The sequence below is a fragment of the Pimephales promelas genome, chromosome 15 (genome assembly GCF_988280905.1).
Source record: "Pimephales promelas chromosome 15, fPimPro1.hap1.1, whole genome shotgun sequence".
Lineage (NCBI taxonomy): Eukaryota > Metazoa > Chordata > Actinopteri > Cypriniformes > Leuciscidae > Pimephales > Pimephales promelas.
In genome coordinates this window covers 31,001,905-31,020,904 of record NC_142783.1, presented here as the reverse complement: position 1 = coordinate 31,020,904, position 19,000 = coordinate 31,001,905, and the positions used below count along the sequence as shown (strand labels likewise).

Here is a 19,000-nt window from a genome sequence, read left to right as displayed (position 1 = left end):
GCCATTATAAATATCTCAATATCTCAGCTCTGGAAGGGTCTAGAGCCTCCATTTTTGCACTCAGGTCTAAGTCCCATGGCCCTCTATCAGAATCCAGAGTTTCAAGAAGATTGGAGAAACTCAAAATTTTCGACCCGAAAAAAACGACAGTGGTACCCCTTTCGTTTGTTTTTTTTTTTTTTGTGCGAAAAAATAAGTCTCTCCAATCTTCTTGAAACTCTGGATTCTGATAGAGGGCCATGGAACTTAGACCTGGAAGGTTCCAAGGGACCAAAAATGGTGACTCTAGACCGGTGGACTGGTTGGTAGAGCTAGCTAGCTTACCTACGTGATTCACCTAGCAAGTTAATGGTAACGTATATATTCCTTTCCCCCCAGGGACACCTGAGGAGACTCGGCGACTCATCCGCTTCAGGGCAGATAATGAAAAAGAGTTCATGAAGTCCAAAACAATAACCAAATAACAATGGGAGTGAGTAATTCATCGTTCAATCATATTATTGCATCTGATTTTCTGAAATTTAATTCATTTGTTGTGTTTAAAATGCTGAATGTTTGAGCTGTCTGTTGTGATGCAGGACATATGTGAAAGAGATTGGCATAGAGGAAAAAGTGACAGGAGAGCAGGCTTCCAAAAAATAGGAGAATTTAAAACAAAAATAAAAGGTATATGATGTTAATTTTAAACTAATTTCCAATTGCCTAATTAATGTATCAACTAGCTGGTTGTTTTCCTGTGTGTGTTTGTGTGTGTAAGGAATTGAGGACTCCAAAAACTGGCTCAGGGACAGACCAGGGTGAGGTCAGTGTTGCTACATGGCAGTACTATGGAGACATGCACAAGGTTTTGGGTGCCCGGCCTGTGATGGACCACCCCTGTGGTGGTGGCATCATTCCAACCAGAAGCAGAGGATCCCATGACAATCCTCATGGTGAGGCTAATTATTTACGTAATTCAGCACTTTCATAAATTCATGATTCATGAATATCAGATTCGTAAACATTCTTTTTAAATTTCTTGAGGAAATATTTGCTGAAAGTTTCTAAAAAGTAACATTTGCCATGTTTTTTTTAGGATATTGTGGAGCCCTCCACCTCAGAGGCATCCTGGACACCTGACACAGGAACCAGTAGAATGCTAACCAGTGCCCCAGCAGCAGCGAGTGCCATCACATCTAGGAGGAGGTCCAATCCTATTATGGAGTTCCTGATCGAGGAGACCCTTCAGGAGCAAAGGCGCCATGAAGAGAGTGAGGCGAAGACACAGCGGTTTTTAGACCTCTTTGAAAGAATGATTGATAAGATGTGAAAATAATTACTTGTTAAATTGCACAACTGTTTACATATTAACTAAATATATTTGTTTTAGAGTTTATATGGTTTATATTTGAGTATTATTGTTCTAAAAATGACCTGTTCAATTGCACAACTGTTTACATAAAGCCCCAATTAATTTCATATATTAATGTTTTAAGAGTTTATATAATTTATATTTGAATATGTATTATTGCTATATTTACATGTTGTAATATTTACTGCTGTTGAGCAATAAATGTGGTTCTTTTCTAGATGTGTATTTATTTTACAGTAATATGAAGCATAGTCACCATATGTAGTGTGTTTTAAAAGATTTATTGCAAACAATTGTAGAAATCCCACTTCCCCCCAATCCACCCAACTCCACTCCACTCCACTCCACTCCTGGAACAAAATTTTTTACCAAGTTAAGAACATGCCTAAAAACTTCCTTTCTCAGGCTATTGTTTAAAAAAAAAAGTGCAATAAAAATGTAACAATAACTTTTATACAAAAATACAAACACATGAATGCCAACGGTTTATAAATTGGGGCAAGAGAGTAGAAGAACAATATTAAAATACTCTGAAATTCTTAGATATATTACATCTATACAATTCTCGTGAAAATCAACAGTGCAACATGTCTCTTCATGTGGCCTGCACATCCCCGGAAACTTGGGCAGCCAGTGCATCTCGTGCAGCATTCCCTGAGGCTTCGTTGAATGCCATTGGTTCATGGGGAGCATGGGGGTCAAGATCGTCCCTGGCAATATCCTCGTCAGGATCCAGTGTGTCCCCATTGTCCAAGCACACATTGTGTAAGAATGCACATGAAGCGATAACCTGAGGTGCAAAGGTAGGTTTGACTTCCAGTGCCCTGAAGAGAGTTGACCTCCACCTTGTTTTCATTACTCCAATCTCTGGATTCTGATAGAGGGCCACGAAACTTTGACCTGAGTGCAAAAATGGAGGCTCTAGACCCATCCAGAGCTGAGATATCGAAATTCAAAATTTTGACCCGAAAAAAAACCGACAGTGTTACCCCTTTCGTTTTTTTTTCATTTTCGGGCGAAAAATTAAGTTTCTCCAATCTTCTCAAAACTCTGGATTCTGATAGAGGGCCACGAGACTTTGACCTGAGTGCAAAAATGGAGGCTCTAGACCCATCCAGAGCTGAGATATCAAAATTCAAAATTTCGACCCGAAAAAAAAACGACAGTGTTACCCCTTTCGTTTTTTTTCATTTTCGGGCGAAAAATTAAGTTTCTCCAATCTTCTCAAAACTCTGGATTCTGATAGAGGGCCACGAGACTTTGACCTGAGTGCAAAAATGGAGGCTCTAGACCCTTCCAGAGCTGAGATATCAAAATTCAAAATTTCGACCCGAAAAAAAAAAACACAGTGTTACCCCTTTCGTTTTTTTTCATTTTCGGGCGAAAAATTAAGTTTCTCCAATCTTCTCAAAACTCTGGATTATGATAGAGGGCTGTGAGACTTTGACCTGAGTGCAAAAATGGAGGCTCTAGACCCTTCCAGAGCTGAGATATCAAAATTCAAAATTTCGACCGGAAAAAAAAACGACAGTGTTACCCCTTTCGTTTTTTTTCATTTTCGGGCGAAAAATTAAGTTTCTCCAATCTTCTCAAAACTCTGGATTCTGATAGAGGGCCACGAGACTTTGACCTGAGTGAAAAAATGGAGGCTCTAGACCCTTCCAGAGCTGAGATATCGAAATTCAAAATTTCGACCCGAAAAAAAAACGACAGTGTTACCCCTTTCGTTTTTTTTCATTTTCGGGCGAAAAATTAAGTTGCTCCAATCTTCTCAAAACTCTGGATTCTGATAGAGGGCCACGAAACTTTGACCTGAGTGCAAAAATGGAGGCTCTAGACCCATCCAGAGCTGAGATATCGAAATTCAAAATTTTGACCCGAAAAAAAAATGACAGTGTTACCCCTTTCGTTTTTTTTCATTTTCGGGCGAAAAATTAAGTTTCTCCAATCTTCTCAAAACTCTGGATTCTGATAGAGGGCCACGAGACTTTGACCTGAGTGCAAAAATGGAGGCTCTAGACCCATCCAGAGCTGAGATATCAAAATTCAAAATTTTGACCCGAAAAAAAAAACGACAGTGTTACCCCTTTCGTTTTTTTTCATTTTCGGGCGAAAAATTAAGTTTCTCCAATCTTCTCAAAACTCTGGATTCTGATAGAGGGCTGAGAGACTTTGACCTGAGTGCAAAAATGGAGGCTCTAGACCCTTCCAGAGCTGAGATATCGAAATTCAAAATTTCGACCCGAAAAAAAAACGACAGTGTTACCCCTTTCGTTTTTTTTCATTTTCGGGCGAAAAATTAAGTTTCTCCAATCTTCTCAAAACTCTGGATTCTGATAGAGGGCCACGAGACTTTGACCTGAGTGCAAAAATGGAGGCTCTAGACCCTTCCAGAGCTGAGATATCAAAATTCAAAATTTTGACCCGAAAAAAAAAACGACAGTGTTACCCCTTTCGTTTTTTTTCATTTTCGGGCGAAAAATTAAGTTTCTCCAATCTTCTCAAAACTCTGGATTCTGATAGAGGGCTGAGAGACTTTGACCTGAGTGCAAAAATGGAGGCTCTAGACCCATCCAGAGCTGAGATGTCAAAATTCAAAATTTCGACCAGAAAAAAAAAACGACAGTGTTACCCCTTTCGTTTTTTTTCATTTTCGGGCGAAAAATTAAGTTTCTCCAATCTTCTCAAAACTCTGGATTCTGATAGAGGGCCACGAGACTTTGACCTGAGTGCAAAAATGGAGGCTCTAGACCCTTCCAGAGCTGAGATATCAAAATTCAAAATTTCGACCCGAAAAAAAAACCACAGTGTTACCCCTTTCGTTTTTTTTCATTTTCGGGCGAAAAATTAAGTTTCTCCAATCTTCTCAAAACTCTGGATTATGATAGAGGGCTGTGAGACTTTGACCTGAGTGCAAAAATGGAGGCTCTAGACCCTTCCAGAGCTGAGATATCGAAATTCAAAATTTCGACCCGAAAAAAAAACGACAGTGTTACCCCTTTCGTTTTTTTTCATTTTCGGGCGAAAAATTAAGTTGCTCCAATCTTCTCAAAACTCTGGATTCTGATAGAGGGCCACGAAACTTTGACCTGAGTGCAAAAATGGAGGCTCTAGACCCATCCAGAGCTGAGATATCGAAATTCAAAATTTTGACCCGAAAAAAAAACGACAGTGTTACCCCTTTCGTTTTTTTTCATTTTCGGGCGAAAAATTAAGTTTCTCCAATCTTCTCAAAACTCTGGATTATGATAGAGGGCCACGAGACTTTGACCTGAGTGCAAAAATGGAGGCTCTAGACCCATCCAGAGCTGAGATATCAAAATTCAAAATTTCGACCCGAAAAAAAAACGACAGTGTTACCCCTTTCGTTTTTTTTCATTTTCGGGCGAAAAATTAAGTTTCTCCAATCTTCTCAAAACTCTGGATTCTGATAGAGGGCCACGAGACTTTGACCTGAGTGCAAAAATGGAGGCTCTAGACCCTTCCAGAGCTGAGATATCAAAATGCAAAATTTCGACCCGAAAAAAAAAACACAGTGTTACCCCTTTCGTTTTTTTTCATTTTCGGGCGAAAAATTAAGTTTCTCCAATCTTCTCAAAACTCTGGATTATGATAGAGGGCTGTGAGACTTTGACCTGAGTGCAAAAATGGAGGCTCTAGACCCTTCCAGAGCTGAGATATCGAAATTCAAAATTTCGACCCGAAAAAAAAAACGACAGTGTTACCCCTTTCGTTTTTTTTTCATTTTCGGGCGAAAAATTAAGTTTCTCCAATCTTCTCAAAACTCTGGATTATGATAGAGGGCTGTGAGACTTTGACCTGAGTGCAAAAATGGAGGCTCTAGACCCTTCCAGAGCTGAGATATCAAAATTCAAAATTTCGACCGGAAAAAAAAACGACAGTGTTACCCCTTTCGTTTTTTTTCATTTTCGGGCGAAAAATTAAGTTTCTCCAATCTTCTCAAAACTCTGGATTATGATAGAGGGCTGTGAGACTTTGAACTGAGTGCAAAAATGGAGGCTCTAGACCCTTCCAGAGCTGAGATATCAAAATTCAAAATTTCGACCCGAAAAAAAAACGACAGTGTTACCCCTTTCGTTTTTTTTCATTTTCGGGCGAAAAATTAAGTTTCTCCAATCTTCTCAAAACTCTGGATTCTGATAGAGGGCCACGAAACTTTGACCTGAGTGCAAAAATGAAGGCTCTAGACCCTTCCAGAGCTGAGATATCGAAATTCAAAATTTTGACCCGAAAAAAAAAACGACAGTGTTACCCCTTTCATTTTTTTTCATTTTTGGGCGAAAAATTAAGTTTCTCAAATCTTCTCAAAACTCTGGATTCTGATAGAGGGCCACGAGACTTTGACCTGAGTGCAAAAATGGAGGCTCTAGACCCTTCCAGAGCTGAGATATCGAAATTCAAAATTTCGACCCCAAAAAAAAAACGACAGTGTTACCCCTTTCGTTTTTTTTCATTTTCGGGCGAAAAATTAAGTTTCTCCAATCTTCTCAAAACTCTGGATTCTGATAGAGGGCCACGAAACTTTGACCTGAGTGCAAAAATGAAAGCTCTAGACCCTTCCAGTGCTGAGATATCGAAATTCAAAATTTTGACCCGAAAAAAAAAACGACAGTGTTACCCCTTTCGTTTTTTTTCATTTTCGGGCGAAAAATTAAGTTTCTCCAATCTTCTCAAAACTCTGGATTCTGATAGAGGGCTGTGAGACTTTGACCTGAGTGCAAAAATGGAGGCTCTAGACCCTTCCAGAGCTGAGATATCAAAATTCAAAATTTCGACCGGAAAAAAAAACGACAGTGTTACCCCTTTCGTTTTTTTTCATTTTCGGGCGAAAAATTAAGTTTCTCCAATCTTCTCAAAACTCTGGATTATGATAGAGGGCCACGAGACTTTGACCTGAGTGCAAAAATGGAGGCTCTAGACCCATCCAGAGCTGAGATATCAAAATTCAAAATTTCGACCCGAAAAAAAAACGACAGTGTTACCCCTTTCGTTTTTTTTCATTTTCGGGCGAAAAATTAAGTTTCTCCAATCTTCTCAAAACTCTGGATTATGATAGAGGGCTGTGAGACTTTGACCTGAGTGCAAAAATGGAGGCTCTAGACCCTTCCAGAGCTGAGATATCGAAATTCAAAATTTCGACCCGAAAAAAAAACGACAGTGTTACCCCTTTCGTTTTTTTTCATTTTCGGGCGAAAAATTAAGTTGCTCCAATCTTCTCAAAACTCTGGATTCTGATAGAGGGCCACGAAACTTTGACCTGAGTGCAAAAATGGAGGCTCTAGACCCATCCAGAGCTGAGATATCGAAATTCAAAATTTCGACCCGAAAAAAAAACGACAGTGTTACCCCTTTCGTTTTTTTTCATTTTCGGGCGAAAAATTAAGTTTCTCCAATCTTCTCAAAACTCTGGATTCTGATAGAGAGCTGTGAGACTTTGACCTGAGTGCAAAAATGGAGGCTCTAGACCCTTCCAGAGCTGAGATATCGAAATTCAAAATTTCGACCCGAAAAAAAAAAAGACAGTGTTACCCCTTTCGTTTTTTTTCATTTTCGGGCGAAAAATTAAGTTTCTCCAATCTTCTCAAAACTCTGGATTCTGATAGAGGGCCACGAGACTTTGACCTGAGTGCAAAAATGGAGGCTCTAGACCCTTCCAGAGCTGAGATATCAAAATGCAAAATTTCGACCCGAAAAAAAAACACAGTGTTACCCCTTTCGTTTTTTTTCATTTTCGGGCGAAAAATTAAGTTTCTCCAATCTTCTCAAAACTCTGGATTATGATAGAGGGCTGTGAGACTTTGACCTGAGTGCAAAAATGGAGGCTCTAGACCCTTCCAGAGCTGAGATATCGAAATTCAAAATTTCGACCCGAAAAAAAAAACGACAGTGTTACCCCTTTCGTTTTTTTTCATTTTCGGGCGAAAAATTAAGTTTCTCCAATCTTCTCAAAACTCTGGATTATGATAGAGGGCTGTGAGACTTTGACCTGAGTGCAAAAATGGAGGCTCTAGACCCTTCCAGAGCTGAGATATCAAAATTCAAAATTTCGACCGGAAAAAAAAACGACAGTGTTACCCCTTTCGTTTTTTTTCATTTTCGGGCGAAAAATTAAGTTTCTCCAATCTTCTCAAAACTCTGGATTCTGATAGAGGGCCACGAAACTTTGACCTGAGTGCAAAAATGAAGGCTCTAGACCCTTCCAGAGCTGAGATATCGAAATTCAAAATTTTGACCCGAAAAAAAAACGACAGTGTTACCCCTTTCATTTTTTTTCATTTTTGGGCGAAAAATTAAGTTTCTCCAATCTTCTCAAAACTCTGGATTCTGATAGAGGGCCACGAGACTTTGACCTGAGTGCAAAAATGGAGGCTCTAGACCCTTCCAGAGCTGAGATATCGAAATTCAAAATTTCGACCCCAAAAAAAAAACGACAGTGTTACCCCTTTCGTTTTTTTTCATTTTCGGGCGAAAAATTAAGTTTCTCCAATCTTCTCAAAACTCTGGATTCTGATAGAGGGCCACGAAACTTTGACCTGAGTGCAAAAATGAAAGCTCTAGACCCTTCCAGTGCTGAGATATCGAAATTCAAAATTTTGACCCGAAAAAAAAAACGACAGTGTTACCCCTTTCGTTTTTTTTCATTTTCGGGCGAAAAATTAAGTTTCTCCAATCTTCTCAAAACTCTGGATTCTGATAGAGGGCTGTGAGACTTTGACCTGAGTGCAAAAATGGAGGCTCTAGACCCTTCCAGAGCTGAGATATCAAAATTCAAAATTTCGACCGGAAAAAAAAACGACAGTGTTACCCCTTTCGTTTTTTTTCATTTTCGGGCGAAAAATTAAGTTTCTCCAATCTTCTCAAAACTCTGGATTATGATAGAGGGCCACGAGACTTTGACCTGAGTGCAAAAATGGAGGCTCTAGACCCATCCAGAGCTGAGATATCAAAATTCAAAATTTCGACCCGAAAAAAAAACGACAGTGTTACCCCTTTCGTTTTTTTTCATTTTCGGGCGAAAAATTAAGTTTCTCCAATCTTCTCAAAACTCTGGATTATGATAGAGGGCCACGAAACTTTGACCTGAGTGCAAAAATGAAAGCTCTAGACCCTTCCAGAGCTGAGATATCGAAATTCAAAATTTTGACCCGAAAAAAAAAACGACAGTGTTACCCCTTTCGTTTCTTTTCATTTTCGGGCGAAAAATTAAGTTTCTCCAATCTTCTCAAAACTCTGGATTCTGATAGAGGGCTGTGAGACTTTGACCTGAGTGCAAAAATGGAGGCTCTAGACCCTTCCAGAGCTGAGATATCGAAATTCAAAATTTCGACCCGAAAAAAAAACGACAGTGTTACCCCTTTCGTTTTTTTTCATTTTCGGGCGAAAAATTAAGTTGCTCCAATCTTCTCAAAACTCTGGATTCTGATAGAGGGCCACGAAACTTTGACCTGAGTGCAAAAATGGAGGCTCTAGACCCATCCAGAGCTGAGATATCGAAATTCAAAATTTTGACCCGAAAAAAAAACGACAGTGTTACCCCTTTCGTTTTTTTTCATTTTCGGGCGAAAAATTAAGTTTCTCCAATCTTCTCAAAACTCTGGATTCTGATAGAGGGCCACGAGACTTTGACCTGAGTGCAAAAATGGAGGCTCTAGACCCATCCAGAGCTGAGATATCAAAATTCAAAATTTCGACCCGAAAAAAAAACGACAGTGTTACCCCTTTCGTTTTTTTTCATTTTCGGGCGAAAAATTAAGTTTCTCCAATCTTCTCAAAACTCTGGATTCTGATAGAGGGCTGTGAGACTTTGACCTGAGTGCAAAAATGGAGGCTCTAGACCCTTCCAGAGCTGAGATATCGAAATTCAAAATTTCGACCCGAAAAAAAAAAGACAGTGTTACCCCTTTCGTTTTTTTTCATTTTCGGGTGAAAAATTACGTTTCTCCAATCTTCTCAAAACTCTGGATTATGATAGAGGGCTGTGAGACTTTGACCTGAGTGCAAAAATGGAGGCTCTAGACCCTTCCAGAGCTGAGATATCAAAATTCAAAATTTCAACCGGAAAAAAAAACGACAGTGTTACCCCTTTCGTTTTTTTTCATTTTCGGGCGAAAAATTAAGTTTCTCCAATCTTCTCAAAACTCTGGATTATGATAGAGGGCTGTGAGACTTTGACCTGAGTGCAAAAATGGAGGCTCTAGACCCTTCCAGAGCTGAGATATCAAAATTCAAAATTTCGACCCGAAAAAAAAAAAACGACAGTGTTACCCCTTTCGTTTTTTTTCATTTTCGGGTGAAAAATTACGTTTCTCCAATCTTCTCAAAACTCTGGATTATGATAGAGGGCTGTGAGACTTTGACCTGAGTGCAAAAATGGAGGCTCTAGACCCTTCCAGAGCTGAGATATCAAAATTCAAAATTTCGACCGGAAAAAAAAACGACAGTGTTACCCCTTTCGTTTTTTTTCATTTTCGGGCGAAAAATTAAGTTTCTCCAATCTTCTCAAAACTCTGGATTATGATAGAGGGCTGTGAGACTTTGAACTGAGTGCAAAAATGGAGGCTCTAGACCCTTCCAGAGCTGAGATATCAAAATTCAAAATTTCGACCCGAAAAAAAAAACGACAGTGTTACCCCTTTCGTTTTTTTTCATTTTCGGGTGAAAAATTACGTTTCTCCAATCTTCTCAAAACTCTGGATTATGATAGAGGGCTGTGAGACTTTGACCTGAGTGCAAAAATGGAGGCTCTAGACCCTTCCAGAGCTGAGATATCGAAATTCAAAATTTCGACCCGAAAAAAAAACGACAGTGTCACCCCTTTCGTTTTTTTTCATTTTCGGGCGAAAAATTAAGTTTCTCCAATCTTCTCAAAACTCTGGATTATGATAGAAGGCTGTGAGACTTTGACCTGAGTGCAAAAATGGAGGCTCTAGACCCTTCCAGAGCTGAGATATCAAAATTCAAAATTTCGACCCGAAAAAAAAACGACAGTGTTACCCCTTTCGTTTTTTTTCATTTTCGGGCGAAAAATTAAGTTTCTCCAATCTTCTCAAAACTCTGGATTATGATAGAGGGCTGTGAGACTTTGACCTGAGTGCAAAAATGGAGGCTCTAGACCCTTCCAGAGCTGAGATATCAAAATTCAAAATTTCAACCGGAAAAAAAAACGACAGTGTTACCCCTTTCGTTTTTTTTCATTTTCGGGCGAAAAATTAAGTTTCTCCAATCTTCTCAAAACTCTGGATTATGATAGAGGGCTGTGAGACTTTGACCTGAGTGCAAAAATGGAGGCTCTAGACCCATCCAGAGCTGAGATATCAAAATTCAAAATTTCGACCCGAAAAAAAAACGACAGTGTTACCCCTTTCGTTTTTTTTCATTTTCGGGCGAAAAATTAAGTTTCTCCAATCTTCTCAAAACTCTGGATTCTGATAGAGGGCTGTGAGACTTTGACCTGAGTGCAAAAATGGAGGCTCTAGACCCTTCCAGAGCTGAGATATCAAAATTCAAAATTTCGACCCGAAAAAAAAAAAGACAGTGTTACCCCTTTCGTTTTTTTTCATTTTCGGGTGAAAAATTACGTTTCTCCAATCTTCTCAAAACTCTGGATTATGATAGAGGGCTGTGAGACTTTGACCTGAGTGCAAAAATGGAGGCTCTAGACCCTTCCAGAGCTGAGATATCAAAATTCAAAATTTCAACCGGAAAAAAAAACGACAGTGTTACCCCTTTCGTTTTTTTTCATTTTCGGACGAAAAATTAAGTTTCTCCAATCTTCTCAAAACTCTGGATTATGATAGAGGGCTGTGAGACTTTGACCTGAGTGCAAAAATGGAGGCTCTAGACCCTTCCAGAGCTGAGATATCAAAATTCAAAATTTCGACCCGAAAAAAAAAAAACGACAGTGTTACCCCTTTCGTTTTTTTTCATTTTCGGGTGAAAAATTACGTTTCTCCAATCTTCTCAAAACTCTGGATTATGATAGAGGGCTGTGAGACTTTGACCTGAGTGCAAAAATGGAGGCTCTAGACCCTTCCAGAGCTGAGATATCAAAATTCAAAATTTCGACCCGAAAAAAAAAAAACGACAGTGTTACCCCTTTCGTTTTTTTTCATTTTCGGGTGAAAAATTACGTTTCTCCAATCTTCTCAAAACTCTGGATTATGATAGAGGGCTGTGAGACTTTGACCTGAGTGCAAAAATGGAGGCTCTAGACCCTTCCAGAGCTGAGATATCAAAATTCAAAATTTCGACCGGAAAAAAAAACGACAGTGTTACCCCTTTCGTTTTTTTTCATTTTCGGGCGAAAAATTAAGTTTCTCCAATCTTCTCAAAACTCTGGATTATGATAGAGGGCTGTGAGACTTTGAACTGAGTGCAAAAATGGAGGCTCTAGACCCTTCCAGAGCTGAGATATCAAAATTCAAAATTTCGACCCGAAAAAAAAAACGACAGTGTTACCCCTTTCGTTTTTTTTCATTTTCGGGTGAAAAATTACGTTTCTCCAATCTTCTCAAAACTCTGGATTATGATAGAGGGCTGTGAGACTTTGACCTGAGTGCAAAAATGGAGGCTCTAGACCCTTCCAGAGCTGAGATATCGAAATTCAAAATTTCGACCCGAAAAAAAAACGACAGTGTCACCCCTTTCGTTTTTTTTCATTTTCGGGCGAAAAATTAAGTTTCTCCAATCTTCTCAAAACTCTGGATTATGATAGAAGGCTGTGAGACTTTGACCTGAGTGCAAAAATGGAGGCTCTAGACCCTTCCAGAGCTGAGATATCAAAATTCAAAATTTCGACCCGAAAAAAAAAACGACAGTGTTACCCCTTTCGTTTTTTTTCATTTTCGGGCGAAAAATTAAGTTTCTCCAATCTTCTCAAAACTCTGGATTATGATAGAGGGCTGTGAGACTTTGACCTGAGTGCAAAAATGGAGGCTCTAGACCCTTCCAGAGCTGAGATATCAAAATTCAAAATTTCAACCGGAAAAAAAAACGACAGTGTTACCCCTTTCGTTTTTTTTCATTTTCGGGCGAAAAATTAAGTTTCTCCAATCTTCTCAAAACTCTGGATTATGATAGAGGGCTGTGAGACTTTGACCTGAGTGCAAAAATGGAGGCTCTAGACCCTTCCAGAGCTGAGATATCAAAATTCAAAATTTCGACCCGAAAAAAAAAAAAACGACAGTGTTACCCCTTTCGTTTTTTTTCATTTTCGGGTGAAAAATTACGTTTCTCCAATCTTCTCAAAACTCTGGATTATGATAGAGGGCTGTGAGACTTTGACCTGAGTGCAAAAATGGAGGCTCTAGACCCTTCCAGAGCTGAGATATCAAAATTCAAAATTTTGACCCGAAAAAAAAACGACAGTGTTACCCCTTTCGTTTTTTTTCATTTTCGGGTGAAAAATTACGTTTCTCCAATCTTCTCAAAACTCTGGATTATGATAGAGGGCTGTGAGACTTTGACCTGAGTGCAAAAATGGAGGCTCTAGACCCTTCCAGAGCTGAGATATCGAAATTCAAAATTTCGACCCGAAAAAAAAAAACGACAGTGTTACCCCTTTCGTTTTTTTTCATTTTCGGGCGAAAAATTAAGTTTCTCCAATCTTCTCAAAACTCTGGATTATGATAGAGGGCCACGAAACTTTGACCTGAGTGCAAAAATGAAAGCTCTAGACCCTTCCAGAGCTGAGATATCGAAATTCAAAATTTTGACCTGAAAAAAAAACGACAGTGTTACCCCTTTCGTTTTTTTTCATTTTCGGGCGAAAAATTAAGTTTCTCCAATCTTCTCAAAACTCTGGATTCTGATAGAGGGCCACGAGACTTTGACCTGAGTGCAAAAATGGAGGCTCTAGACCCATCCAGAGCTGAGATATCGAAATTCAAAATTTCGACCCGAAAAAAAAACGACAGTGTTACCCCTTTCGTTTTTTTTTAGTTTTCGGCCGAAAAATTAAGTTTCTCCAATCTTCTCAAAACTCTGGATTATGATAGAGGGCTGTGAGACTATGACCTGAGTGCAAAAATGGAGGCTCTAGACCCTTCCAGAGCTGAGATATCGAAATTCAAAATTTCGACCCGAAAAAAAAAACGACAGTGTTACCCCTTTCGTTTTTTTTCATTTTCGGGCGAAAAATTAAGTTTCTCCAATCTTCTCAAAACTCTGGATTCTGATAGAGGGCCACGAAACTTTGACCTGAGTGCAAAAATGAAGGCTCTAGACCCTTCCAGAGCTGAGATATCGAAATTCAAAATTTTGACCCGAAAAAAAAAAACGACAGTGTTGCCCCTTTCGTTTTTTTTCATTTTCGGGCGAAAAATTAAGTTTCTCCAATCTTCTCAAAACTCTGGATTCTGATAGAGGGCCACGAAACTTTGACCTGAGTGCAAAAATGAAGGCTCTAGACCCTTCCAGAGCTGAGATATCGAAATTCAAAATTTCGACCCGAAAAAAAAATGACAGTGTTACCCCTTTCGTTTTTTTTTAGTTTTCGGCCGAAAAATTAAGTTTCTCCAATCTTCTCAAAACTCTGGACTATGATAGAGGGCTGTGCGACTTTGACCTGATTGCAAAAATGGAGGCTCTAGACCCTTCCAGAGCTGAGATATCGAAATTCAAAATTTCGACCCGAAAAAAAAAACGACAGTGTTACCCCTTTCATTTTTTTCATTTTCGGGCGAAAAATTAAGTTTCTCCAATCTTCTCAAAACTCTGGATTCTGATAGAGGGCCACGAGACTTTGACCTGAGTGCAAAAATGGAGGCTCTAGACCCATCCAGAGCTGAGATATCAAAATTCAAAATTTCGACCAGAAAAAAAAAACGACAGTGTTACCCCTTTCGTTTTTTTTCATTTTCGGGCGAAAAATTAAGTTTCTCCAATCTTCTCAAAACTCTGGATTCTGATAGAGGGCCACGAGACTTTGACCTGAGTGCAAAAATGGAGGCTCTAGACCCTTCCAGAGCTGAGATATCAAAATTCAAAATTTCGACCCGAAAAAAAACCCACAGTGTTACCCCTTTCGTTTTTTTTCATTTTCGGGCGAAAAATTAAGTTTCTCCAATCTTCTCAAAACTCTGGATTATGATAGAGGGCTGTGAGACTTTGACCTGAGTGCAAAAATGGAGGCTCTAGACCCTTCCAGAGCTGAGATATCGAAATTCAAAATTTCGACCCGAAAAAAAAACGACAGTGTTACCCCTTTCGTTTTTTTTCATTTTCGGGCGAAAAATTAAGTTGCTCCAATCTTCTCAAAACTCTGGATTCTGATAGAGGGCCACGAAACTTTGACCTGAGTGCAAAAATGGAGGCTCTAGACCCATCCAGAGCTGAGATATCGAAATTCAAAAATTCGACCCGAAAAAAAAACGACAGTGTTACCCCTTTCGTTTTTTTTCATTTTCGGGCGAAAAATTAAGTTTCTCCAATCTTCTCAAAACTCTGGATTCTGATAGAGGGCCACGAGACTTTGACCTGAGTGCAAAAATGGAGGCTCTAGACCCATCCAGAGCTGAGATATCAAAATTCAAAATTTCGACCCGAAAAAAAAACGACAGTGTTACCCCTTTCGTTTTTTTTCATTTTCGGGCGAAAAATTAAGTTTCTCCAATCTTCTCAAAACTCTGGATTCTGATAGAGGGCCACGAGACTTTGACCTGAGTGCAAAAATGGAGGCTCTAGACCCTTCCAGAGCTGAGATATCAAAATTCAAAATTTCAACCCGAAAAAAAACCCACAGTGTTACCCCTTTCGTTTTTTTTCATTTTCGGGCGAAAAATTAAGTTTCTCCAATCTTCTCAAAACTCTGGATTATGATAGAGGGCTGTGAGACTTTGACCTGAGTGCAAAAATGGAGGCTCTAGACCCTTCCAGAGCTGAGATATCGAAATTCAAAATTTCGACCCGAAAAAAAAAAACGACAGTGTTACCCCTTTCGTTTTTTTTCATTTTCGGGCGAAAAATTAAGTTTCTCCAATCTTCTCAAAACTCTGGATTATGATAGAGGGCCACGAGACTTTGACCTGAGTGCAAAAATGGAGGCTCTAGACCCATCCAGAGCTGAGATATCAAAATTCAAAATTTCGACCCGAAAAAAAAACGACAGTGTTACCCCTTTCGTTTTTTTTCATTTTCGGGCGAAAAATTAAGTTTCTCCAATCTTCTCAAAACTCTGGATTATGATAGAGGGCCACGAAACTTTGACCTGAGTGCAAAAATGAAAGCTCTAGACCCTTCCAGAGCTGAGATATCGAAATTCAAAATTTTGACCCGAAAAAAAAAACGACAGTGTTACCCCTTTCGTTTCTTTTCATTTTCGGGCGAAAAATTAAGTTTCTCCAATCTTCTCAAAACTCTGGATTCTGATAGAGGGCTGTGAGACTTTGACCTGAGTGCAAAAATGGAGGCTCTAGACCCTTCCAGAGCTGAGATATCGAAATTCAAAATTTCGACCCGAAAAAAAAACGACAGTGTTACCCCTTTCGTTTTTTTTCATTTTCGGGCGAAAAATTAAGTTGCTCCAATCTTCTCAAAACTCTGGATTCTGATAGAGGGCCACGAAACTTTGACCTGAGTGCAAAAATGGAGGCTCTAGACCCATCCAGAGCTGAGATATCGAAATTCAAAATTTTGACCCGAAAAAAAAACGACAGTGTTACCCCTTTCGTTTTTTTTCATTTTCGGGCGAAAAATTAAGTTTCTCCAATCTTCTCAAAACTCTGGATTCTGATAGAGGGCCACGAGACTTTGACCTGAGTGCAAAAATGGAGGCTCTAGACCCATCCAGAGCTGAGATATCAAAATTCAAAATTTCGACCCGAAAAAAAAACGACAGTGTTACCCCTTTCGTTTTTTTTCATTTTCGGGCGAAAAATTAAGTTTCTCCAATCTTCTCAAAACTCTGGATTCTGATAGAGGGCTGTGAGACTTTGACCTGAGTGCAAAAATGGAGGCTCTAGACCCTTCCAGAGCTGAGATATCGAAATTCAAAATTTCGACCCGAAAAAAAAAAAGACAGTGTTACCCCTTTCGTTTTTTCATTTTCGGGTGAAAAATTAAGTTTCTCCAATCTTCTCAAAACTCTGGATTATGATAGAGGGCTGTGAGACTTTGACCTGAGTGCAAAAATGGAGGCTCTAGACCCTTCCAGAGCTGAGATATCAAAATTCAAAATTTCGACCGAAAAAAAAAACGACAGTGTTACCCCTTTCGTTTTTTTTCATTTTCGGGCGAAAAATTAAGTTTCTCCAATCTTCTCAAAACTCTGGATTATGATAGAGGGCTGTGAGACTTTGAACTGAGTGCAAAAATGGAGGCTCTAGACCCTTCCAGAGCTGAGATATCAAAATTCAAAATTTCGACCAGAAAAAAAAACGACAGTGTTACCCCTTTCGTTTTTTTTCATTTTCGGGTGAAAAATTACGTTTCTCCAATCTTCTCAAAACTCTGGATTATGATAGAGGGCTGTGAGACTTTGACCTGAGTGCAAAAATTGAGGCTCTAGACCCTTCCAGAGCTGAGATATCGAAATTCAAAATTTCGACCCGAAAAAACAACAACAGTGTCACCCCTTTCGTTTTTTTTTCATTTTCGGGCGAAAAATTAAGTTTCTCCAATCTTCTCAAAACTCTGGATTATGATAGAAGGCTGTGAGACTTTGACCTGAGTGCAAAAATGGAGGCTCTAGACCCTTCCAGAGCTGAGATATCAAAATTCAAAATTTCGACCCGAAAAAAAAAACGACAGTGTTACCCCTTTCGTTTTTTTTCATTTTCGGGCGAAAAATTAAGTTTCTCCAATCTTCTCAAAACTCTGGATTATGATAGAGGGCTGTGAGACTTTGACCTGAGTGCAAAAATGGAGGCTCTAGACCCTTCCAGAGCTGAGATATCAAAATTCAAAATTTCAACCGGAAAAAAAAACGACAGTGTTACCCCTTTCGTTTTTTTTCATTTTCGGGCGAAAAATTAAGTTTCTCCAATCTTCTCAAAACTCTGGATTATGATAGAGGGCTGTGAGACTTTGACCTGAGTGCAAAAATGGAGGCTCTAGACCCTTCCAGAGCTGAGATATCAAAATTCAAAATTTCGACCCGAAAAAAAAAAAAACGACAGTGTTACCCCTTTCGTTTTTTCATTTTCGGGTGAAAAATTAAGTTTCTCCAATCTTCTCAAAACTCTGGATTATGATAGAGGGCTGTGAGACTTTGACCTGAGTGCAAAAATGGAGGCTCTAGACCCTTCCAGAGCTGAGATATCAAAATTTAAAATTTCGACCGGAAAAAAAAACGACAGTGTTACCCCTTTCGTTTTTTTTCATTTTCGGGCGAAAAATTAAGTTTCTCCAATCTTCTCAAAACTCTGGATTATGATAGAGGGCTGTGAGACTTTGAACTGAGTGCAAAAATGGAGGCTCTAGACCCTTCCAGAGCTGAGATATCAAAATTCAAAATTTCGACCCGAAAAAAAAAACGACAGTGTTACCCCTTTCGTTTTTTTTCATTTTCGGGTGAAAAATTACGTTTCTCCAATCTTCTCAAAACTCTGGATTATGATAGAGGGCTGTGAGACTTTGACCTGAGTGCAAAAATGGAGGCTCTAGACCCTTCCAGAGCTGAGATATCGAAATTCAAAATTTCGACCCGAAAAAAAAACGACAGTGTCACCCCTTTCGTTTTTTTTCATTTTCGGGCGAAAAATTAAGTTTCTCCAATCTTCTCAAAACTCTGGATTATGATAGAAGGCTGTGAGACTTTGACCTGAGTGCAAAAATGGAGGCTCTAGACCCTTCCAGAGCTGAGATATCAAAATTCAAAATTTCGACCCGAAAAAAAAAACGACAGTGTTACCCCTTTCGTTTTTTTTCATTTTCGGGCGAAAAATTAAGTTTCTCCAATCTTCTCAAAACTCTGGATTATGATAGAGGGCTGTGAGACTTTGACCTGAGTGCAAAAATGGAGGCTCTAGACCCTTCCAGAGCTGAGATATCAAAATTCAAAATTTTGACCCGAAAAAAAAACGACAGTGTTACCCCTTTCGTTTTTTTCTCATTTTCGGGTGAAAAATTACGTTTCTCCAATCTTCTCAAAACTCTGGATTATGATAGAGGGCTGTGAGACTTTGACCTGAGTGCAAAAATGGAGGCTCTAGACCCTTCCAGAGCTGAGATATCGAAATTCAAAATTTCGACCCGAAAAAAAAAAACGACAGTGTTACCCCTTTCGTTTTTTTTCATTTTCGGGCGAAAAATTAAGTTTCTCCAATCTTCTCAAAACTCTGGATTCTGATAGAGGGCCACGAGACTTTGACCTGAGTGCAAAAATGGAGGCTCTAGACCCATCCAGAGCTGAGATATCGAAATTCAAAATTTCGACCCGAAAAAAAAACGACAGTGTTACCCCTTTCGTTTTTTTTTAGTTTTCGGCCGAAAAATTAAGTTTCTCCAATCTTCTCAAAACTCTGGATTATGATAGAGGGCTGTGAGACTATGACCTGAGTGCAAAAATGGAGGCTCTAGACCCTTCCAGAGCTGAGATATCGAAATTCAAAATTTCGACCCGAAAAAAAAAACGACAGTGTTACCCCTTTCGTTTTTTTTCATTTTCGGGCGAAAAATTAAGTTTCTCCA

The 19,000-nt window shown here is 39.2% G+C and overlaps 1 long non-coding RNA gene across 1 annotated transcript; it reads left to right on the top strand.

Annotated features, from left to right (window-relative positions):
- The first annotated feature begins 290 nt into the window (after nucleotides 1-290).
- Nucleotides 291-1,439, top strand: LOC148973587 (uncharacterized). The gene is made up of 4 exons (XR_016146611.1): nucleotides 291-472; nucleotides 579-666; nucleotides 758-932; nucleotides 1,076-1,439. It is a non-coding gene; the product is annotated as an uncharacterized LOC148973587 (long non-coding RNA).
- Nucleotides 1,440-19,000: the final 17,561 nt, after the last annotated feature.